The following is a 25,610-nucleotide window of genomic DNA, read 5'->3' on the forward strand; positions in this document are numbered from 1 at the left end:
CCAATCTCTGTTTGTCTCGATGCTCAGGCGTATCAAGGCCGTTATTATTGGCAGAGGTGGTTGTTCTGGGTACTGATTTCTCAGGATCCATGCACCCAAATTGCATGAAAATATAATCACATGTCTGTTCTAGTTTAATATATTTGTCCAATGAATACCCGTTAATCATCTGCATTTCTTCTTGGTGTAGCAATTTTAATGGCCAGTAGTGTAATATTGTACGTTATGTACTGATAAAGAACGCCACAGTATTATAATAAATACTTCCTTACTCATTCTGTGTCGCCAGACTCGTCGTCATTTGATAACACTGTTTCATTAAGTAGCTGTTTGTATATGTTTGAGTTAGAGGTCTTACATAAGCCTCTCATACGTAATTGCGAGTTCAGCCACTTACGCATCCAGCGTTAAGGACAGCGACTAATACACTCCTGGAAATGGAAAAAAGAACACATTGACACCGGTGTGTCAGACCCACCATACTTGCTCCGGACACTGCGAGAGGGCTGTACAAGCAATGATCACACGCACGGCACAGCGGACACACCAGGAACCGCGGTGTTGGCCGTCGAATGGCGCTAGCTGCGCAGCATTTGTGCACCGCCGCCGTCAGTGTCAGCCAGTTTGCCGTGGCATACGGAGCTCCATCGCAGTCTTTAACACTGGTAGCATGCCGCGACAGCGTGGACGTGAACCGTATGTGCAGTTGACAGACTTTGAGCGAGGGCGTATAGTGGGCATGCGGGAGGCCGGGTGGGCGTACCGCCGAATTGCTCAACACGTGGGGCGTGAGGTCTCCACAGTACATCGATGTTGTCGCCAGTGGTCGGCGGAAGGTGCACGTGCCCGTCGACCTGGGACCGGACCGCAGCGACGCACGGATGCACGCCAAGACCGTAGGATCCTACGCAGTGCCGTAGGGGACCGCACCGCCACTTCCCAGCAAATTAGGGACACTGTTGCTCCTGGGGTATCGGCGAGGACCATTCGCAACCGTCTCCATGAAGCTGGGCTACGGTCCCGCACACCGTTAGGCCGTCTCCCGCTCACGCCCCAACATCGTGCAGCCCGCCTCCAGTGGTGTCGCGACAGGCGTGAATGGAGGGACGAATGGAGACGTGTCGTCTTCAGCGATGAGAGTCGCTTCTGCCTTGGTGCCAATGATGGTCGTATGCGTGTTTGGCGCCGTGCAGGTGAGCGCCACAATCAGGACTGCATACGACCGAGGCACACAGGGCCAACACCCGGCATCATGGTGTGGGGAGCGACCTCCTACACTGGCCGTACACCACTGGTGATCGTCGAGGGGACACTGAATAGTGCACGGTACATCCAAACCGTCATCGAACCCATCGTTCTACCATTCCTAGACCGGCAAGGGAACTTGCTGTTCCAACAGGACAATGAACGTCCGCATGTATCCCGTGCCACCCAACGTGCTCTAGAAGGTGTAAGTCAACTACCCTGGCCAGCAAGATCTCCGGATCTGTCCCCCATTGAGCATGTTTGGGACTGGATGAAGCGTCGTCTCACGCAGTCTGCACGTCCAGCACGAACGCTGGTCCAACTGAGGCGCCAGGTGGAAATGGCATGGCAAGCCGTTCCACAGGACTACATCCAGCATCTCTACAATCGTCTCCATGGGCGAATAGCAGCCTGCATTGCTGCGAAAGGTGGATACACACTGTACTAGTGCCGACATTGTGCATGCTCTGTTGCCTGTGTCTATGTGCCTGTGGTTCTGTCAGTGTGATCATGTGATGTATCTGACCCCAGGAATGTGTCAATAAAGTTTCCCCTTCCTGGGACAATGAATTCACGGTGTTCTTATTTCAGTTTCCAGGAGTGTATGTGGCCCGGTAACTTGGCTTATTTGTACAGCACAAGTTATTAACAGAAGATCGGACCAAACGTAAGGACATAAAAAAGTACGAGTGTTGTGACGACTTTCTGTCTGCCGATTTAAATGCAGGGGAACAGTGACCGAGCTAAGAGATTTTCCGGCTTAATACCCTAAAGCCCTCCGGCGTTGCCGAGTGAGTTAGAAGCAGCGAAGGCCGTGTGTTTGCTTGGGAACCGCAGCAGCCCGCCTCGCTAATCCGGACTCGTCTGGCCCACACTGCAGTGCCCCGTGCAAACCCAGCCGCACTGCCCGCCCATAAACCGCGCTCGCCCCCGTCTGCGATTCCGCTATACGCCGGTAGCGCAGTTTGCTTTTAACTTTCGAGAGACGCAGAACTGAAACCGTTTACAATATCAGTAAAAAGTTAAATTCAGTGGAGTTACCGAAAAATACGAAGATTTACACAGAGTATGTAATGCAGTAGTGCGTAAATTGCAAGGTCGTGGAGCAAACAACGCGAACACTAATTTTGCTAGATTTCCTTAGCAGTGGTTAAGTTGTTTACTGATGATTTATCAGAGATTTGAGCTTTTTTTGATCTACAATAAGTCGCTTAAATCCTTATCAACCATGTCAGCAGCATCGCACAGAGTTGGATGGCGTGATTTCAGTTCAAAAAATGGCTCTGAGCACTATGCGACTCAACTTCTGAGGTCATCAGTCGCCTAGAACTTAGAACTAATTAAACTTAACTAACCTAAGGACATCACACACATCCATGCCCGAAGCAGTATTCGAACCTGCGACCGTAGCGGTCACGCGGTTCCAGACTGAAGCGCCTTTAACCGCGCGGCCACACCGGCCGGCCGTGATTTCAGTCTTTTGCGATTTAAAAGTGGCATGTCGCTATGAATTCCTGGAGATTTTGTGGAATTCTCTCATAAGGGCAGTATATCTGCGTAAATCAGGAGGCATTATACCGGTTAACAGTGGAAGCCAATAAACTGGAGAAGATCTTATTGCGCCAGATATTGTGCGCATTGTCGTATTCAGCTGGGTATCAACAAGCCTTGTATGATGACTGTTCGTCCAAACAGGTGCACGACACTCAGCACATCAGTAAACCAAGCCCAGAGCTGAAGATCGCAGGGTGGTTGCCGAAGATCCCCAGGTAGTTCCGCATAGCTTATGGAGGATGTTGTTTCGAGAGCTAAGTTAAGAAGGTGTTGTTTGAAGCATAGTGTACGATCCAGGATGACACCAAGATAGTTTGGGTTCCAATTATGACGAAGAATTCTGCTTCCGAAACTTCCAGTTTTACGTTCGCCAACCGGTTATTTAGATGGAAGCAGCACACTTCTGTTTCGCTCACATTGGGTTGGAGTCTCCAGATTTTGAAGTAATTATCTAATGCAGACAGGTCATTGACTAGAATCTCTTCTGTTGGGTTCATTTCCTGGTGTTTTACGGCTAGAGCCAGGTCATCAGTATAGCAGTATTTTCTGGACGAGGTGTCTGGTAGATCAGATAGATATAGGTTGAACAGTAAGGGTACTAAACTTCCAAGTGGATTTGACCTACAACGCAAGACATGGACTACTCTCAACCGAATCCATACCGGCCATGGCCGATGCAGGGGTGCTCTCTTCAAGAGGAAGAAGCTGCCTGATCCAGCCTGCGACTGCGGGGCTCCATACGAGACTGTTCATCACATTGTCAGTGAATGCAGGATTCGAGCCTATCACGGCGCCAAAGAGGACTTCCTGCTAGAAACTCCAGATGCAGTGCGCTGGATTGAAGGACCGGATATTCAATTGTAAAGACAAACTTAAGTTTCTTGTGTGTCAATATGCACATATGTACATGTAATTTCATTTCATGATATGTCTGTATTAGCCATACGCTAAATAAAGAAGTCGCTTAAACACGATGCGGTGTTTCATTATTAATTTTAAACTAAATCTTTACTGCACTGATTTCCCGTGTAGGAACCTCAGGAAGAAAAACGTACTTCAAAGTTGAGGTACGCGGGACAGTGAAATTGATGTGAGCAAAACGATTAAACTGCGCACAGATTCACCGTGAAATTCTGGCTGTATATGGATCAAACGCAGTGTCGCGCCCACCCGTACTGAAATAGTGCCAACAATTTGACCAAGGTTGCACAGACGCGTGTAATGCTGTTCGAGACTTCAAGATCTTGAACGATGCGATTTTCAACATTTTAACAAGCTAGAAAAAAATCTTCCAAAGATGAGGATGTTTAGACAGCGGTTCTCGAATGATTTCGTGACGAAAGAGCGGATTCCTATCGTCGAGGAATTGAACGACTGCTAGAACGTTCCGTGTCAGTGAGCCGCGCGTGGCTCGTGTTGGTGCCACATCTCATTTGACATCCTGTCGGTCGGTCGTGTTGTCGGACGACGTGTATGTTCGCCGGCGATCGCTTATGAGTTGACTGCGTGTGCCGACTCGTGATTCGTTCTTGTTATTGCACAGTCGCTGCCTTTAGTATTGTCTGGTCCTTCGTGCAAGTGTTCGTGAAACTGTGTGTAGCTTCTGATGTCGACTGCTCAGTTATTTTATTACTGTCTCCGTGCTGATGTGTCGAGTCGGATGGTTGTTGTCGATCAGCCAGGAAATCTCCTCGCAGAGCAGTGGGCCGGGCCCGCTAGCGGTCTCTACACAGTGTCGGAGTGTGTGGGAGCTGTTCCGATTGCTACGAAGTTCGTGGCTCACCGACCCAGGACATCAGAGTTGAGAGGTGATTTAATTACCGAAGCCAGACTGTTCACATTGTGCCGTTGGTTTTCATGGTTGGCTGTTGGGGGTGTTCCCGTGAGCAACAGCGAGTGTTCGAGTTGGCGAAAGTTTGGCCACCATGCGGCGGAATTTAACTGTATTTTGGTTATTTGAAGTCCAAGTGCACCAGCAGAATTTTCTGCCTTGTGGCCGTTAGCGTTCCGGTTACCTCCCCTGGCCGCTGACGAAAAATTCAGGCAGTGTCCTTTCTTCAGCGTGTTGTCGCTGTCCAACACGTGTGCGCAGCTTTGACAGCTCATGCATACTTGGTTGTGGGCGGCTAAGCCTTTTACGTTTTGGCATTGGAGTTCCTTGTGTACTGGTCGGGTGGAAAGCAAGTCGTCTTGTCGGTGGGTCCATTGACTGTCTCTTGGTTGGGTTGCCGGCGGATCGGATATAGTTGGGCCTACTACCTGTCTCCCCTAAGCGACCCCCACAAACGTCTGAGCACCGCTGGCTGTACTGCCTTTTCTTATTGCTGTTTGTGTGTTTTAATGGTTCATACCCGGTGGTTTGAATTTGTATGCTTTTAGTTGGGTTTTAAATGATGGACCTTCAGGCGTTTGAAAATTGAAAGTTCCTTACTTGTCAAGTCTTGCATTTTTTGGGCCTTCAGCCGTCTTAAAAATTAAAGAGGTTGTGCCCTTAAGCCATAAGATTGTGTGACATATTCAGTCGATAGTTAATGTTGGAAATTTGCGCTGTAATGTTTGGGCAACTAAATAAAGTTATATGTGTTCGAGTGTAAGTGACAGCCGCTTATTTTTCGCCCCTTTCCACTATTCCAACTACCCGTTCTGTCCTGCGGATTTAACCGGGCGTTTCCGTCAGTTCTTTATAAAGTCTTCGTGACTACTTTAAAAAGTAGCGTCGTGTATATGCGCCACTTTCAAGCAGCGTGTAATAAAAGTTACTTGGCCTGCCATAGTAATGTGTAAATTACTTTTTGAGGTCCACTTGAACAAATGCAGCTGTGGCAAAATTATGATAACTTCCCAGAAGAGTGTAGGGGCGTAAGCGAGACTGATTTCCAAACCTCTGGTGGTGGTTTCTCTATGTGGTCACGTTTGCTCACCTCCTTTGTTCAACACCGAGGCAATATTTGGGCGAGATGGAATAGGGTGACAATTATTGAACTATACAAAAAACTAAATTACTTACAAACTACGGCATGCGCACACTTTATTCAACATGCAGATGTCACTACAGATCTTCGGATTTAGGTTATGATATGTGCGATATGCCTGGCGATGATGTGGCGCAAACGAATAGCGAAATGACCCGCTGAAGTGTCGGAACATCGATGCTGTCGATAACCTCCTGAATGGCTGTTTCCAGCTCAGCAATGGTTTTGGGGTTATTGCTGTACACCTTAATCCAGCCCAACGAAAAGGAGTAGCATGTGCTTAGATCCGGGGAATATGGCGGCCAATCGAGGCCCATGACAGTTGCCTCTTGGTATCCCAGAGCGAGAATGCGGTCCTCAAAGTGCTCATAGACGTCTCTCTCCTGCTTAGATAAGGTCAGCTCCGCCCTGCAGGAACCACATCTTGTCCAAATCAGAGTCACTTTGAATGATGGGGATGAAATCGTCTTCAAAAACCTTCACGTATCGTTCAGTAGTCACCGTGCCATAGAGGAATATCGCACCAATTATTCCATGACTAAACATTGCACACCACAGAGTCACCCGTTGAGGGTGAAAAGACTTCTCGACCGCGGAATGCGGATTCTCAGTCCCCCGAATGCGCCACTTTTGCTTACTGACGAACCACTTCCAGATGAAAGTGGGCTTCGTCGCTATACCAAACCATGCATGTGCGTACTAATTCCCACCATGCCCCGCGGCCAACTGTGCAGTTTGAACGTCCCAACGACGGTTTTATTTCGTATAGTTCAACAATTGTCACACTTGATCATAAATATATGTAACGCAATTTTTAATACAGATGGCAGCCGGCCGGAGTGGCCGAGCGGTTAAAGGCGCTACAGTCTGGAACCGCACGACCGCTACGGTCGCAGGTTCGAATCCTGCCTCGGGCATGGATGTGTGTGATGTCCTTAGGTTAGTTAGGTTTAAGTAGTTCTAAGTTCTAGGGGACTTATGACCACAGCAGTTGAGTCCCATAGTGCTCAGAGCCATTTGAACCATTTGAACCATTACAGATGGTAGAGCTGTAGTTCGTTATCAATCTCAAGGTTTTTTCATGATCAATTTATTGGCTGCTACATGCAATCCAGAGGACAAAATCTTCTAAAGTACAGCTTTCCTGTGTCTTTATAAATGTAGTGCGCCGTTTGATGAAACCGCAGGACACTTCAGTTTGGATGTGCACCAGTTTTCGCACACCACCTTCCTAATACCCTAGATAAGATTTAGAGGTCAGTGCGGTGGCTTATACCGTCTCCTCACCTTGCCACACTGGACCCGTTGTTGTGGGGACACGAAAGGTGTGATGTGCCCTACTCCAGTTAGAGACAGGAACAACGTGCCCATAAGTCTGCATGTAGTCGAATAGCTTCGCTAGTCCACCTTGAGGCAGGAGCTTGACCAGTGCTATCTCGTACCACTGGCACTCATTCCTTCTCCTGAAACACTCACAAATGGAATGAGGGAGAAACAAATGTCTATATGCTTCCATACCAGACCTGATTTGTATTATCTTTCCAGCTCGTACGTGATATGTACTCTAGTGACAGTAGACTCGCTCGGTAGTCTGTCTCAAATGCCAGTTCTCTAAACTTCCGCACTAGTGTTTCGCGGAAAGAGTATTATCTTCCCTCCATAGATTCCTATTTGATTTCACGAAGCATCTCCGTCATACTCGCAGGTTGGTCTAAAAAATCTACGATCGCACCTTTGAATTGTTTTGCTGTCTTCCTTTAATCCGACCTGGTTCGGTACCTCAAATACTAGACCTCCAGAATGGATCTCACTTGCGTACTGTTGGTGTACTCCTTTATGGACAAGCTACAGTTCCCTAAATTTCTCCCTATAAATCTAAGAGGCCATTCGCCTTCCCCACAATAGATCTTACATGATCCATTTCAAATCGCTTTGCAAAGTTACCCCTTGATATTTAATTGACGTGAGTATATCAAGCAGCACACCACTAATACGCGCTGGTGAATGGCATTTCTTGCTCATGTACATTAACTTATGTTTCTCCACGTTTAGAGCGCGTTATCATTTCTCACGCATATGCACTATCCAAGACATCCTATATGCTCCTACTATTACCCAACGACGACACGTTCCCGTACAATACAGCGAAATCAGCGAACAATCGCGTGTTGCTTCTCACTCCACCCGCCAGATCATTTATCTATGTAGGAATAAGAGGATCCTATAAAAACATCCCTTTGGCACGGCTGACGGTAACTGCGTCTCAGATGAACACTCTCTCTCGTGTGTAGTGATACCGAGGCGTAGCGCCGTATACCGACCCGGCCTTGGAGGCGGTTAAGTGGGAGATGTGTCTCAGAGCTGGATAGTGACACATGGTGACGCAAGACTGGATGCGCACGTAGTTTATGTATCAGCCGATAGAGGACAGTATTGGATAGGGGACTGTGATTTAGTTTCGATTGTGCCCACTAGAGTGCACTAAAGTAATAGAATGTTTTTCATAAACTGTTCTAGTATTTTCATATTTTTTGTGTATGTAAAATGTTATAAATGTGTTTTAGCAGTATGAATGATGCGTTAGTGTGGTTTAAGGTTAATATGACGATAATTGTTTAACGAGTTATGTAGTGGGATTTAGTGTGGGAACATTTCGAGGACGTATGGATGTGGACAAAGGGAATTTTTGTAGAATAGATTTGTAAAGTAAGTTTATGGTAAAGGGAAAGTTAATTATGGTATAAATAACAATAGTAAATAACTTTATATATAAACAAAACTTCAGCATAGTAGATAACTACGTCAGTAAAAAGTGCAGTCGTTAGGTTTACTATTTTGCTATTGGTTATTGATGAAAAGCGCGGACTGACGCGGGAGAATGTTGTTTTACTATTGGCTGTTGAGTAACTCACCATTGGTAAAACAATATTCTTCGCGCGCCTTTTTCTGCTGGTAGAAAGACTTAGAGTATTCTAGAGAGGAGTCGGGATAATTTGCCGGATCTAGCAGTGTTCAATACATCAAAAGTGTTGTGTAGTGACATCATAATTATTCTGATGGGTGTGCAGAAATCTCGGAATACTTAAGCGAATTTTGTGACAAGAAAAGACATAAATTCCGCTTGGCGTTTTGAGCAGGTCGGTGGCTAAAAACTGTGACTGCATTAGGTACAGACAGACTAAATTTTTGTCGAGCATTCTCAATCAAAAACAATCCGAATTGTTGTAGCTATTACGTTTTAGGGAAATGCAACACCATAAACTTGCTAACGTGAGGGAAAGGGATTGTGAGTGACTGTGTTAAGACTAGCATGGGCTTGGCAGTGATACTTGTTCATCCAAGTTTCAGAATATATTAATTAAGGACAAAATTTCGAACATTTCATTTCGTGTGAAAACGTTCTCCCTAAACGTAGAGTAGTGACTTTAATTGCAGCCTGGTTCACGTCGAAGTACAGCAGGTTTCGCTCGGCTTCCCTACTGATGATCTGCTGAGACAATGTTCACAGGTAGGTGCAGGTTCGTCGTAAAGGGACGGAAGGAACCGCGCCGCCGCAATACCTAGGAAGGATAAGAGTGAAAAATCGAGACTGCGTTGGTGTTAATTACAAACTGTTTGCGTGAATTGGGGACAGATGCAGGCTTTTGATTCGTGCTCCAAGGAGACGAATCGGGCAGCAGGAGTGCCGTTGTGTCAGTTGATTAGGGCCATAGGGCGGCAAGCGAATTAGCAAGGCGTTTTTCGTGCGGGTGTTTGACAAAAATATGGAAAAACCACAGAAACAACACGAGCCTAATACAGCGTACGGAAACCGCTGCCATACAGTCGCCTCGGAATACATAAATACAGGTTCTGTATGGTTTCCAGTGGTGTCCAATAGCATTCTTCCTGCGAAAGAGTGGCAAGTTCAGGTAGCGGTAATGAAGATGCATAACGCACCTATCCCTCCAAAGTTCGATTCCCTGCTAGTTGGATATTTTTTCCGCTCAGGGACTGGGTGTTGTGTTGTCCTCATCATCATTTCATCCTCATCACCGGCGCGCAAGTCGCCCAATGTGGCGTCGACTGAAATAAGACTTGCACTTGGCGGCCGAACTGTCCAGGATGGGGCCTCCCGGCTAACGATGCCATACGCTCATTTTTAGAACGCAATGGTATAATAATATTGAAATCTGATGACTGGTGGCCAGGGCAGATGCGAAAATTCATTTTCGTACTCACACAACCAGTCCTGGACGACGAGAGGCTTGTGAACAGGGCCGCTGACTTCCTGGAACACAGCATCACAGTTGAGGAAGAAACATTGTACAATGGGATGGACCTGATGAGCCAAAATGGTCACACAATCCTTGGAAATAATGCGATCTTGCAGAATAATGATGAGGCCCGTGGAAACCACTATATGGCTTCTCAAGTCATCACCGAACCCGTACCGAGTTCCATTCCTTGGACGTATACTCGGCCAGAAATTGGGAACAGGGTGATACCAGACTCATTCAACCAGATGACTTTCCTCCGTTGCTCCATAGACCAGCTTTTACGGCTTCGGCACCAAGTTTTCCTGTTACGCGCATTTGCATTACCGATGAATTCCAACTCGCCTTGCAGTTTCCTGCCTTAGCTCACTTCGTTTTGCTTTGGTGCTGACAGGGATCACGAGTTTGATATTTAGTTCTGTTGCTACATTTGCAGCTCTTTTGCTATTTTTTGTCAAAATCCTCTTCAGTGAGCGTGTGTCATGATCACCTAAAACACACTTTCGTCCGCGTTGTGACTTAGCTTTCCCTGAATGCATTACAGACCTTCGATACGGTGCCTCTTGGAACACCAACCACTTCGGTCCTCCTTGGTTACGGAAGCGCGCACCATAGAAGCACTAATAGTTCACCCACGTTCGAAATCATTTAGCTTTGACGTAATGCACTCGCAACTACTCAGAACACGACTGACACTTGCAACGTATTGAGGACATTCCACAGGTTGCATTCATGGTCAGCTACAACAATGTGTCCTGCTGGCTTAGTTAGCATCTGCATTTATGTTCAAGCATGCATTTCTCACGGTATTCCCACATTATTTTCCAATCCCGATACGTATAGATCACTCAACGAGAAGTTTGCCATGGCAGTGAACTTCGGTACTTCTGGCTGCGTTCTTCAGAGATCAAAAGCGGCCACTGGAAATTTCTGTTTGCTGATGGGGACCACAGCCAAATTCCACCAGAGGCAGGGGAATGAATCAACACCCATTTGCTGGCAAGACTACAGAGCATTTAAACATGGAGTCACACCCTGACCACATAAAACGCTGTATTTGACGGCCGGAAGAGATATCCCGAAATAACGCATCGTCTGAAAGGCAGGGGACGAGAGACGGGGATGAGATGATCGTGTGGAAGGAATCAGCATTCTGCTGCGGAAAGTGGAAGAGAAAATTTGAGATTTTATCGTTGGCCGTGTAACTTCTGGGCAGCGGATGGCGAAGAACGGCGTAGCGCGGTGTATATGTGGCGGTGAAAGAATAAACTGAATTGCCACACCTGCATCGGACCTGTTATTCTCTCCCGTGACCAAGTAATACACATCTCACCCTATCACCCGTAAAGCAAGTATGGTTTGACGGCTTTTGCGACTGTCATGCCACAAATCCACGTTTGCGTGTCTATTACTGTATTTTATCTTTCAGTGCCCAGCTCAAGTGCATCAGCTGCTTTCGATAACGATCTTCTGTGATTGTTTCTGTCTGTTTCAGTAGCTTCGCAAACATCGCTTCCACTGCTGTGCCCGTCTCAAACGTCGAAGTCACCGCTCTTGAAACTTTGAAACAGTCCTCTGCACGTTCTTTCACTAATAGGTGCCTCACAACCCAGCATTTTATGAGCCTCAACCGCAGATTTCTTCACGTTAAGGCAGAAAATTAAAACTTCTCGCTAGTGAGAGAACTGGGCTCGTAAATTGACATATTCAATTGAGAATAACTATATAATGCAATCACAAATCGACTAATATTTTGTTGTTATGTTTACAAATACCTAAGCTTGTTGTAAGACGCTTACAACCTACCAACTTCAAGCCCACTTCCCGTTACTGCCCCCTGTTGCAAAACGGCGGAAGGAATGTTCCAGATTTTGAGGAAGGCTCTTGCGTGCCTTAGCGAAACAAACAGCTGTACCGTAGGCTGGGATGTTTGGGGGGACAGACCAAACAGCGAGGTCATCGGTCTCATCGGATTAGGGAAGGATGGGGAAGGAAGTCGGCCGTGCCCTTTCAAAGGAGCCATCCTGGCATTTGCCTGAAGCGATTTAGGGAAATCACGGAAAACCTAAATCAGGATAGCCGGACTCGCCACCTCGCTTGGCGACAACCACATCGGAGGGGTATACGTTGAGAGGCCAGACAAACGTGTGGTTTCTGAAGATGATGATGTGCTAACCACTACACCACCGTAGCACTGTGGTTGCTGAAGAGGGGCAGCAGCCTTTTCAGTTGTTGAATGGTCGACAGTCTGGATAATTGACTGATCTGGCCCTGTAACATCAACCAAAACAGCCTTGCTGTACTGGTACTGCGAACGGCTGAGAGCAAGGAAAAATTACGGTCTTAATTTTTCCCTAGGACATGCAGCTCTACTATATGGTTAAACCATGATGGCATCTTCTTGGGTGAAGTAAAATAGTCCCCCATTCGTATCTCCGGGCGGGTACTGCTCAGCAGGATGTTGTCATCAGGAGAAACAAAACTGCATTCTACGGATCGGAGAGTGAAATGTTAGATCCCTCAATTGGGCAAGTAGGTTAGAAAATTTAAGAAGTAAAATGGACAGGTTGAAATTAGATGTAGTCGGAATTAGTGGAGTTCGATGGCAGGATGAACTTGACTGCTCTCAGGTGAATTGAGTGTTATATATACAAGGCCAAGTACGTGAAATGCAGGAGTGGGTTTTTTCATGAATAACAACATAGGAAAGCGGGTAAGCTACTTTGAACAACGTAGTGAGCGCATTATCGTAGCCAATGTAGACACAAAGCCCGCGCTTACCACAGTAGTACAAGTTTACATGCCAACTAGTTTCGCAGATGATGAAGAGACTGAAAAAATATATGATGCGATAAAAGAAGTTATTTAGATAGTTAAAGAAGACGATACTTTAACCGTCTGGTAGAATTTTGCAATTTTGCACAGAGCATTGATAATAATCGCCAACACTTGGTTTTTTTATTATTTTTTTATCATCAGTATTCTGACTGGTTTGATGCAGCCCTCCACGCTCTCCTGTGGCAACTTCTTCATTTCAGAATAGCAGCTGCAACTTACGTCCTTAATTATTTGCTGGATGTATTCCAGTCTCTGTCTTCGTCTACAGTTTTTGCCCCCTAGTGCCATGGAAGTCATTCGCTGGTGTCTTAAAAGATGACCGATCATCCTGTCCCTTCTCCTCGTCAGCGTTTTCCAAATATTCCTTTCCTCTCCGATTCTGCGCATCACTTCTTCATTCCTTACCTTATTAGTTCACCTAATTTTCAATGGATAATACCAAACAAGACAGAAGGTTGATGCGAAGATCGATGGCTACTCAGGGTAGGTGTTCAACCTGTCTACAAAGCAGGACAATTTTATGAAAAAGACTCCTTCTGCGAAATAAAATTACCTCTACAACATCTGTACTTAACTTTATTTACTCGCACCCTTTAAATTTCTTAGACTGCAAATCGTTTCCCGAGCTTGGATGGTAAGTGTAACAGTGGCTATTGTCATAAATGTGCCATTAAATAACGCAAGCGGAAATCATGAAAAAACGTGTTTGGAGTTACGCTTCACTCATGTGCACACCTACTGCAAAACTCGTCAGACTGCAACCGACATCGACGTGTGTTGGTTTCTTCAGACAGAGCACGCTCGGTAAAAGTAGGAAACTCGAGCTCTGCTCTCCTCATAAAAGGACTAATATTTAAACCCGAGGCCGCCAGCAGAACCCAACCATTCGCAATGGGACCATAAAATTTCATTTTCCTCCCATAAAGGCGGTCCTTCCCAATTTTCAACACCTAGAAGATGTTTACACGAGCCATAAACTGTTTTACGGGTCATAAATTTACCACTGCAATATTCAAAACTGCGTATTTCACTAAATTTTGGACGGAGGCGGAAGCAATTTCCGGCGCGCCAGACCATTTTCTTAGTTATGACCGTCCACTAAAACACCGCAAACGTTTTGGCCAACAGTACCGCCGTATTTACGAAGAAATTTAAGAAGTTCGTCCATACATTTCTGCAATATTTAGTTTGATAAATTGTATTGTTCTTACAGCATTCTTTACACGTCTTAAAAGCGATACATTAGAAATGTATGTTAACATAGTTCCACAAATGCTTTGCTTTCGTGCTGTTGAAAGAACTTTTGTCGTGCTGCGCGTCCACCAGCAGACGAACGGATTGTATACACAACAGCGTTATCCAATATAAGCTTGTTTACATTTGTATTGAGTATACGTTGGCGGTTCTTTGGCCTGTAGCCTTTCAGTTCTTTTATAAATACTACGAGTATTACGTATTTAACATGGCAGTGGATATATTTCGTTAAGAAACAAGTTTCGTTAAGGGGATTTTTTTCTTAATTTTTGGACTGACGGAAACCTCACGTTTCAACATCACTATAGCTCGATTTGTGGGCTGGGATTTTAGGTGACTGCCTAATATTCTCCGAAGACGTTCCACATGAAAAGCCTAGATAAGCGCTATTAAGAACACTCTGACTGTAGTATGTAAACTTCCACGGCCGGACAATCACATTTAAATATCCCGGACTATTACGCTATCGTAGGTTGAATTTTTTGTTGAAACGCAACATTTTGTCCCCATCTGCGAACGGCATCTTGAAGGGGAACTGCAGCTTTTTCGAAGTCCAGATGCACGCCCTGACTCGCTACTGTGTTGTGTTATCTATATTTTTCAACATACACCGATTGGCTACCTTGATACTAGACCACGAGGTGCAACCTGGGGAAATCGTGATTGAAAAAGAATTAGTCTTGGAGACTTGAAACGTTACTGCTTAGCACAAGCTAACAAATTTCAAGCGGAGATAGGAGTTAAAATTTAAAAGTAGTGTATCAAAGGCTGCGGTATTCTTAAATGGTTAGCAGTGCTATAATTTTAGTAAAATATGGTAGGTTTCAATGTAGGGGTTTGCATGATGGGTCACCCCCGTAGCTGATAGCTGAACTGAAACAGCGCCTTGGGCATGAGTGTGAACGGACAATGTGGGACATTTGGCTAAGAAGGCGATGTCTACGCTATCAGAAGCGCCACCGAGGACGAAACCAGGATTTAATACCAATATCATTCCGCCTACCTAGTGTTTTATTGAGCTGAGCGAGGGAATAATGACTCCATAGCTATATACGCACCTGGCAGAACTGCCGAAGATGCACACTCCGCCTCACCGCTCTTTAAAACTACCTTTATGCAAATTTTTACATGCGACTGTGAACGCCCACTGGTAGTCACAGCAAAATCGACTGTCCAGCGAGATCTGATGCAAGAGCAATTCGGGTTAAACGTTCGGCGCAGTGATTAAAAGAAGATAATAAATATAAAATTAAGAAACATAACGAAAAGCTATTCCTCTACTGTACGAGAGTGAGTCAATAAAGCCCGCATCTCGTGGTCGTGCGGTAGCGTTCTCGCTTCCCACGCCCGGGTTCCCGGGTTCGATTCCCGGCGGGGTCAGGGATTTTCTCTGCCTTGTGATGGCTGGGTGTTGTGTGATGTCCTTAGCTTAGTTAGGTTTAAGTAGTTCTAAGTTCTAGGGGACTGATGACCATAGATGTTAAGTCCCATAGTGCTCAGAGCCATTTGACCCATTTTTTTGAGTCAATAAATACGTCGCAACGCCAGAGTACGACGTATCTTATTACGTTTCGCTCCTATATGTATCTAGAAGGTGACGGCACATGTCGCGTAGAAGATAGCTGATACACAATATTCCACGGTCAATGATTAATGATTTGCAGTCAGACTACGATGACAGGTGTGATATGAGAGTGAACCTGACTAGAGCACCGCTGTTTTTGTGAGCCGAGAGACTGTCCACAGGACACGACCATAGCGAAATTCGTTCTTTTTGTGGTTAGAACTGTATTTCATTGAAGTTTTTGTTCAACAGGATGCAGGAATTCAGCAGAGAATTACGAACAAGGAGCGTCCTAGCCGCCCTGGATATTCAGTGATGGCACTTTGTTTCACGTTGTAGGTATATTTTGCTGACCCCGGGACACATCGGTATTGTGGGTCGTAGCAATTTAAGAAGTTGTTATGTCCTTAGATGCGAACGTCGCCACAATAATTCTGCGCTGCAGGCTTTTAATACTTTGTCGAACGACGGAATTAGTGTGTAAGTTTACAAGGTGAAGCTGAAAAGGAAAATAAATTTTAAGCTGCTACACATGACTCTAATGTCTCTATACCAGTCTGCGATGTATTTATTCTCTCTCTTTCCGAGGATACACTTCAGCAATGAGGTTACTAAGCCTCGACCTACCACGACATTTAAAACAAGTAAGAGTAATTATATCAGTTCGACCAAGGTTGCTACGACTAACGCAACTACTCGGTGGCTATTCAGAGTCAAACCTCACATCCTTAATTACGGAATGAATTATATAAAATTTTCAACACTCGTTTCGAAAAGATCCCACTTCAGGTACCATATTCGACAAGTATAACTCTGAATCAAAGATCCGAAACAAGGAACAACATTGGAGAAGCATCAGCCTAAATCAAAATCGTTATGTGGTCTGTAGACATTTGTAAGAAATTCTCCTAAGTCCACTAGCGAAGCTATGACCTGATGGACCAGCGGTGGCCGTTTTACACTGACTGCAGGCCGTTGTCCGCCTGCGCAAGACGGTACTTTCAGGCTAGGCCTCGATTTCGGAAGTGGACCCCTTGACTGATTCTCTAATTGACTTTTTCTTTAAGGCCGTGGAGCCCAGTTAAATATTCGACGGGCGAAACGATACCAAGCAACGTTCTGTTTCTGTCCACGTGACAGGTGAAACAAAGTCTATCTCTGTAGCCCAGATGGGAACTACGGCTTTAGCCGTATGTCGAAGCGCCACTTCGCACCCGCTGGGCTGGCAACCTAAATGACAGTGCTGTACAGTGTGGAGCCTCTCTTTCCCGTAGGATGCAGCAGATCTATATCTACATCTGCATGGATACTCTGCAAATCACATTTAAGTGGCTGGCAGACGGTTCATCGAATCATCTTCACAATTCTCTATTATTCCAATCTCGTATAGTGCGCGAAAAGAACGAACACCTATATCTTTCCGTATGAGCCCTGATTTCCCTTATTTTATCGTGGCGATCGTTCCTCCCTATGTAGGTCGGTGTCAACATAATATTTTCGCTCTCGGAGGAGAAAGTTGATGATTGGAATTTCGTGAGAAGATTCCGTCGCAACGAAAAACGTCTATCTTTTAATGATGTCAGCCCAAATCCTGTATCATTTCTGTGATACTCCCTACCATATTTCGTGATAATACACTACTGGCCATTAAAAGTGTTACACCAAGAAGAAATTCAGATGATAAACGGGTATTCATTGAACAAGTATATTATACTAGAACTGACATGTGACTACATTTTCACGCAATTTCGGTGCATAGATCCTGAGAAGTCAGTACCCAGAAAAACCACCTCTGGCCGTAATAACGGCCTTGATACGCCTGGGCATTAAGTCAAACAGAGCTTGGATGGCATGTACAGGTACAGCTGCCCATACAGTTCCAACACGATACCACAGTTCGACAAGAGTAGTGACTGGCGTATTGTGACGAGCCAGTCGCTCGGCCACCATTGACCAGAAGGTATCAATTGGTGAGAGATCTGGAGAATGTGCTGGCCAGGGCAGCATCGAACATTTTCTGTATCCAGAAAGGCCCGTACAGGACCTGCAACATGCGGTCGTGCATTATCCTGCTGAAATGTGGGGTTTCGCAAGGATCGAATGTAGGGTAGAGCCACGGGTCGTAACACATCTGAAATGTAACGTCCACTGTTGAAAGTGCCGTCAATGCCAACAAGAGGTGATCGAGAGGTGTAACCAATAGCACCCCATACCATCACGCCGGGTGATACGCCAGTATGGCGATGACGAATACACGCTTCCAATATGCGTTCACCGCGATGTCGCCAAACACGGATGCGACCATAATGATGCTGTAAACAGAACTTGGATTCATCCGAAAAAATGACATTTTGCCATTCGTGCTCCCAGGTTCGTCGTTGAGTACACCATCGCAGACGCTCCTGTCTGTGATGCAGCGTCAGGGGTAACCGCAGCCACGGTCTCCGAGCTGATAGTCCATGCTGCTGCACACGTCATAGAACTGTTCGTGCAGATAGTTGTTGTCTTGCAAATGTCCCCATGTGTTGACTCAGGTATCGAGACGTGGCTGCACGATCCGTTACAGCCATCCGGATAAGATGCCCGTCATCTTGATTGCCAGTGATACGAGGACGTTGGGATCCAGCACGGCGTTCCGTATTACCCTCCTGAACCCACCGATTCCATATTCTGCTAACACTCATTGGATCTCGACCAACGCGAGCAGCAGTGTCGCGATACGATAAACCGCAATCGCGATAGCCTACAATCCGACCTTTATCAAAGTCGGAAACGTGATGGTACGCATTTCTCCTCCTATCACAAGGCATCACAACAACGTTTCACCAGGCAACGGCGGTTAACTGCTGTTTGTGTATGAGAAATCGGTTGGAAACGTTCCTCATGTCAGCACGTTGTAGGTGTCGCCACCTGCGCCAACCTTGTGTGAATGCTCTGAAAAGCTAATCATTTGTATATCACAACATCTTCTTCCTGTCGGTTAAATTTCGCGTCTGTAGCACGTAATCTTCGTGGTGTAGCAATTTTAATGGCTACTAGTGTACAAAACGTGCTGCCTTTCTTTCAACTTTTTCGATGTGCTCCGTCAGTCCTATCTGGTAAGGATCCCACACCGCGCAGGTGTATTCTAAAACAGAACGGACAAGCGTAGTGTAGGTCTGTTATATTTTCTAAGGGTCCTCCCAATAAAACGCAGTCTTTGGTTAGCCTTCCCCACAACATGTTCTATGTGTTCCTGCCTATTTAAGTTGTTCGTAATAATAATACCTAGATATTTAGTTGAATTTACGGCTTTTATATTAGACATGTATCGTGTAACCGAAGTTTAACGAGTTACTTTTAGCACTCATATGGATGACCTCACTCTTCTCGTTATTTAGGGTCAACTGCCACTTTTCGCACCATTCAGATATCTTTTCTAAATCGTTTTTCAATTTTTTTTATCTTCTCATGACTTCATATGCGATAAACGACAGCGTCATCTGCAAACAACCGAAGACGGCTGCTCAGATTGTCTCTCAAATCGTTTATATAGATAAGGAACAGCAATGGGCCTATAACACTACCTTGGGGAACGCCAGAAACCACTTCTGTTTTACTCGATGACTTTTCGTCAGTTGCTACGAACTGTGATCTGTCTCACAGGAAATCACAAATCCAGTCACATAACTAAGACGATATTCCATAAGCACGCAATTTCACTACAAGACGCTTGTGTGATAAAGTGTCAAAAGCCTTCCGCAAATCCAGAAATAAGGAATCGATCTGAAATCCCTTGTCAATAGCACTCAATACTTCATGTGAATAAAGAGCTAGTTGTGTTTCACAGGAACGATGTTTCCTAAACCCATGTTGACTGTGCGTTAATAGACCGTTTTCTTCGAGGTATGTAGTAGTTCAGTACGGAGTACTTCTAGTGGTCTTACGATATCAGATATTTGAGCAATGCAGCCCACGACCAATTAATATAGCTGTCTATAGCCACACTACGGAGGAACTATCCGTATGGGACGTGATGTACAGTGCGGTCAAACAAATCATAACAATTTCAGAAGAAAATGATGATTTATTCAAGAGAATGAAGTTCACAAACTGAGCAACTCGATGACCCGTAGTCCACGTTTGGCCTTATTCGACGTGGCATTGATTGACGGAGTTGTTGAATGTCCTCTTGATGAATATCGTGCCAAATTCTGTCCAAGTGGCGTGTTAGATAGTTAAAATCTCGAACTGGTTAGAGGCCCCTGACCAAAATGCTCCAAAATTCCTCAGTTGGGTAGAGATCCGTGGACCTTACCAGCTAAGGTAGGGTTTGGCAAGCACAAAGACAAATAAGCAATCGTGTACGGGCTGGTCATCAGGGTTGAATTCATTTACATTGAGTTGCTCCATTCATGAAACACTTTCTGTTGAATAATGCATCCAATTTTTTTGAAATTTTAATCATTTGTTTGTCTGTACATGTACGTCTAGCGATTTTCGTCCCGTTAGGAAATTTCCTTCATGATGCGTGGGATTTAATTATAGTGTCTTATTAATCAGCCACAGAAGACTCACTCTCCAATTCCTTTTGCTTTCATAGGACAGTAGTACTAACTGTAATTTTAAGTACCGAAGGTCCCAGTATAAACTGTGTATCCCTAACTATTTTCATTGCTTTCTCCACTATCGCATATCGCTCCATGCTTCATTCAGCAAATATGGCAGAAACCGGAATCCATCAGTCACATAACCTACTTGTATAGGCACTCGCTCTTCACCCTTTAAGATCCTACAAAACCGTAGCGAAGTAACAGGAAGAACTTACTGGTAGCGAAGGAACAGCAACAACTCCACTATGTAGATGACATCCACGTAAACCAAGCGCACTTGCCACATAGCATGTGTTACGGTAGCGATAGGCGTCTGTTCTGTACTAGTCGTTTTTTTTGAAGTTACTTGGACGAAATGTTACTGCAGTGACATGTTGCGGCAACATCGTCAAGTGTATATACCGATCAGCCAGAACATTACGACCACCGACGTACAAACGATATAAACCCAGCCAGGTGCTAGCAGGCGCCACCTGGCAAGCAATTACTCCCAGTCAGACACACCCACAGTGCATGTGATATCAGTGAACGTGCTACATCTACATGGATACCTATATCTTTCCGTACGAGCTCTGATTTCCCTTATTTTATCGTGATGATCGTTTCTCCCTGTGTAGGTCGGTGTCAACAAAATAGTTTCGCATTCGGAGGAGAAAGCTGGTGATTGGAATTTCGTGAGTAGAACGCAACGAAAAACTCCTGTCTTTTAATGAAGTCCAACTCAAATTCTGTATCATTTCTGTGACACTCTCTCCCATATTTCGCATTAATACGAAACGTGCTGCCCTTCTTCGAACTTTTTCTATGTATTCCGTCAGTCCTATCTGGTAAGGATCCCACACCGAGAAGCAGTATTCTAAAAGAGGACGGACAATCGTAATGTAGGTAGTCTCCTTAGTAGATCTGTTAAAATTTCTAAGTGTCCTGCCAATAAAACACAGTCTTTGGTTAGCCTTCCACACAACATTTTCTATGTGTCCCTTCCAATTTAAGTTGTTCTTAATTGTAATTACTAGGTATTAAGTTGAATTTACGGCCCTTATGTTTGACTGATTTTTCGTGTGACTGAAATTAAACTGATTCCTTTTAGCACTTAATGTGGATGACCTCTCACTTTTCGTTATTTGGGGCCAACTGCCAAATTTCGCACCATTCAGATATCTTTTCTAATTCGTTTTGCAGTTTGTTTTGAGTCTGACTTCATTAGTCGATAAACGACTGCGTCGTCTGTAAACAACCTAAGACGGCTGCTCAGAACCGAGCGAGGTGGCGCAGTGGTTAGCACACTGGACTCGCATTCGGGAGGACGACGGTTCAATCCCGTCTCCAGCCATCTTGATTTAGGTTTTCCGTGATTTCCCTAAATCGCTTCAGGCAAATGCCGGGATGGTTCCTTTGAAAGGGCACGGCCGATTTCCTTCCCAATCCTTCCCTAACCCGAGCTTGCGCTCCGTCTCTAATGACCTCGTTGTCGACGGGACGTTAAACACTAACCACCACCACCACGGCTGCTCAGATAGTCTCCCAAATCTGGATGGATGCCTGGAACAGCATAGGGCCTATAACACTACCTTGGGGAACGCCAAAATTCATTTCTGTTTTCCTCAATGACTTTCCGTCAATTACTACGAACTGTGACCACTCTGATAGGAAGTCACCAATCCACTCACATAACTGAGACGATATTCCATAAGCACGCAATTTCACTATAAGCCGCTTGTGTGATAAAGTGTCAAAAGCCTTCCGCAAATCCAGAAATAAGGAATCGATCTGAAATCCCTTGTCAATAGCACTCAATACTTCATGTGAATAAAGAGATAGTTGTGTTTCACAGGAACGATGTTTTTTAACCCATGTTTACAGTGTGTCAATAGACCGTTTTCTTCGAGGTGATTCATAATATTCGAACACAATATATGTTCCAGAATGCTACTGCATATCGACGTTAATGATATGGGCCTGTAATTTAGTGGATTCTTCTAACAGCGAAAACACGCCCCCACCAACCGTGTTTAGCCTATCCTTTCGGAAAACCGTTAGGTTCTTCGCAAAAATTTCGGCTGAGCTTATCTCCGGCTTTAGTGTCTATAACGATTTGAGCATCAGTTCTTTCTATTAGCGCTTGGAGCTCTGGTACTTTCCCAACACAGCTATGACAATTTACAACTGTTATACCGATGGTTGCTGTATCTACGTTTTTCCTGTGTTCGGCCTACACCCTTTGTAACTGAAGCCCTTCTTGTGTATTCCCGAGACCCTCTAACGTAAAAAACCTTCCAGTCCACGCCACGCAGCCCCTGCTACCCGTGTATCAATCTCCTGCATATAGTGGACACCTGATCCATTCAGTGGAACCCGTAACCCAACCACCCTTTGGCGCAAGTCGAGGACTCTGCAGCCTACACGGTCGCAGAGCCGTCTGAGCCTCTGTTTCAGACCCTCCACTCGGCTCGGTACCAGAGGTCCACAATCGGTCCTGTCGACTATGCTGCAAATGGTCAGCTTAGCTTTCATCTCGCAAGCAAAGACTGTAAGCCTTTACCACTTCTGTTAGCCGCTCGAAACCAGAGAGAATCTCTTCTGATCCAAAGTGCTGTCCTTGTGTAGAATGAGGAAGACGCCCTTTCTATCTGAGTTTGACCGAGGACAGATGGTGATGGCCGAGAGGCTCGGCACGAGCATTTCGGATACTGCACGACTTGTCGAGCGTCCGAGGAGTGCTGTGGTGAGTGTACTCAACACGTGGAGAAACCAAGGTGACAGCCAGACGTCGCGGGGTTGGGCAGCCGTCCCTCATTACACATGTAGGACGTCATAGGGTGGGTAGACTGGTGAAACAGGGCAGGCGGCGAACTGTGGCGGTACTAATGTCACACTTTAATGCTTGGCAGAGAACAAGCGTGTATGAATACACTCATAACGATGGGCCTCCGCAGCCGACGAACCATGCATGTGTCAAAGTCAACACCACATTGAAAACTACGGTTGAAATGGGCACGTGACCATCGGCACGTTGGTGCAGTGACAGAGCGTTGCATAGTCTGATGACTGCTGATACCTTTTACATCATGCCGATGGGATGGCACGAATCCCTCGTCTTCCAGCAACCTGTACTGTGGGACGGTGACAAGCTGGCAGCATCTCCATTAAGCTCTGGGGAACATTCACGTGGGCATCCATGGGTCCAGTGGAGTTCGTGCAAGGCACCTTGACGGCCGAGGAGTATCGTACACTGGTTGCAGATCACGTACACCCCTTCATGACGTCACGGTTCCGATGGCAGTGGCGTTTTTCAGCAAGGTAATGAGCCATGTCACAGGCCACTAGTGTGACGGCGTGGCTCGAGAAACACAGTGGCGAGATCCATTTGATGTGCTGGTCCCCCAACTCGCCATACGTGAAGCTGATCTAACACATTTGGAATGTGATTAAACATAAGCGTCAGTACTCTTCGCCCCCTTCCTGGAAATATGTGTGGTGCCATCTGCCTCTAGCGACCTACCAAGGAAACATTGCTTTCATGCCACGAGACGTCGCCACTGTTATCCTTGTCATGGGTGGACAAACCGGCTACTAGGTAAGTGGTCATAATGTTCAGGCTGATCAGTATAGCTGCTGAGCGAGGTAAAGGCTACTGCTTCTAGGAAGAAGAAAGGAGCACGGGAGGCGGGAGAACCCGCCCACATCTCCAGGGTAATTTAACAACAGCCTTTCTATTTTTTTTTCGGTCAGCTTTTTGCGCCCCCTCTCTACCTGCACCCTTGGCAGAGGACTATCTCGCCACCCCCTCGGTGTGGTCCTGACTGATATATTATTAGCCAATCCAAAGAAAGCTTCATCAGTGCTGTCTGTGACGAACCCTCCTTGGGGACAAAACAAGCGTCATCTTGGATTAATATCACTAGTAATTCGAATTTGGACCTCCTAAAAAATCCCGACTGCAATCAAATCGATACAAGATTTTTGTAATATTTCTGTTGCAACGTGGAAATTCAAGGCCCTATCCATTTCGTGGGATATTCGTGGCAACCGCATACGTGAATTTTTAGTGTGTTCCGTCCCACAATACCATATTACACCTTTTATAAGACTGGAACACTCAAAGAAAGCGGCAATGAAAGATTGCTTAGACTAGCAAACAAATATCTTCTGTACGAACTGAGGAAAAATGGCATTCAACATATTTTGTTTGACTCGATGACATATATGGAAGGATCTTTAAGCAACTGGAGGTACACATCGCGGCACAGGGACAGAATCGAGGAGGCAGCCAGACTAGAAGCTAAGCAGCTGGTATGCAAGAGATGTAGGCGTCTCGGCTTGAGACTGAAATGAAGGCGGATCTTACCTGAGCGCCGTCGAGGAATGAAGATATATGGCGAAAATTTTGTCAGGGGAAGTGAGTGGTGGGGCGGATGAAGCACTGAATTGCCTCGGAAGCCTTCCGACCTCTGCACTGAGTCTTTCGCAGCAGTCGGTATGACGAACGCGCTTCGTCCTTCATAAAGAGACACCTGTTGAGGGAGGGCGTGGTCAAAAAGTACCTTGTAGCGACTATTAGAGGCTGTAAGAGAGTATTTATCTGTAGCCCTGTTACGCAAGTCACAGACCACTGTTTGATCCGTGCACACCGTCCAACGTATTTTTGACACCCATATGGCCTCTTAAAAAACGCTAAAAATTGTTTCTCTTTTTGTGTTTTCTGCAAAGAGTGGGCACCAACGCCGCAAAAATTACTGAATATACAAGGCTATTACAAATGATTGAAGCGATTTCATAAATTCACTGTAGCTCCATTCATTGACGTATAGTCACGACACACTACAGATACGTACAAAAATTCATAAAGTTTTGTTCGGCTGAAGCCGCACTTCACGTTTCTGCCGCCAGAGCGCTCGAGAGCGCAGTGAGACAAAATGGCGACAGGAGCCGAGAAAGCGTATGTCGTGCTTGAAATGCACTCGCATCAGTCAGTCATAACAGTGCAACGACACTTCAGGACGAAGTTCTACAAAGATCCACCAACTGCTAACCCCATTCGGCGATGGTATGCGCAGTTTAAAGCTTCTGGATGCCTCTGTAAGGGGAAATCAACGGGTCAGCGAAGAAACGCTTGAACGCGTGCGGGCAAGTTTCACGCGTAGCCCGCGGAAGTCGACGAATAAAGCAAGCAGGGAGCTAAACGTACCACAGCCGACGGTTTGGAAAATCTTACGGAAAAGGCTAAAGCAGAAGCCTTACCGTTTACAATTGCTACAAGCCCTGACACCCGATGACAAAGTCAAACGCTTTGAATTTTCGGCGCGGTTGCAACAGCTCATGGAAGAGGATGCGT

The sequence above is a fragment of the Schistocerca piceifrons genome, chromosome 2 (assembly GCF_021461385.2).
Source record: "Schistocerca piceifrons isolate TAMUIC-IGC-003096 chromosome 2, iqSchPice1.1, whole genome shotgun sequence".
Classification (NCBI taxonomy): Eukaryota; Metazoa; Arthropoda; class Insecta; order Orthoptera; family Acrididae; genus Schistocerca; species Schistocerca piceifrons.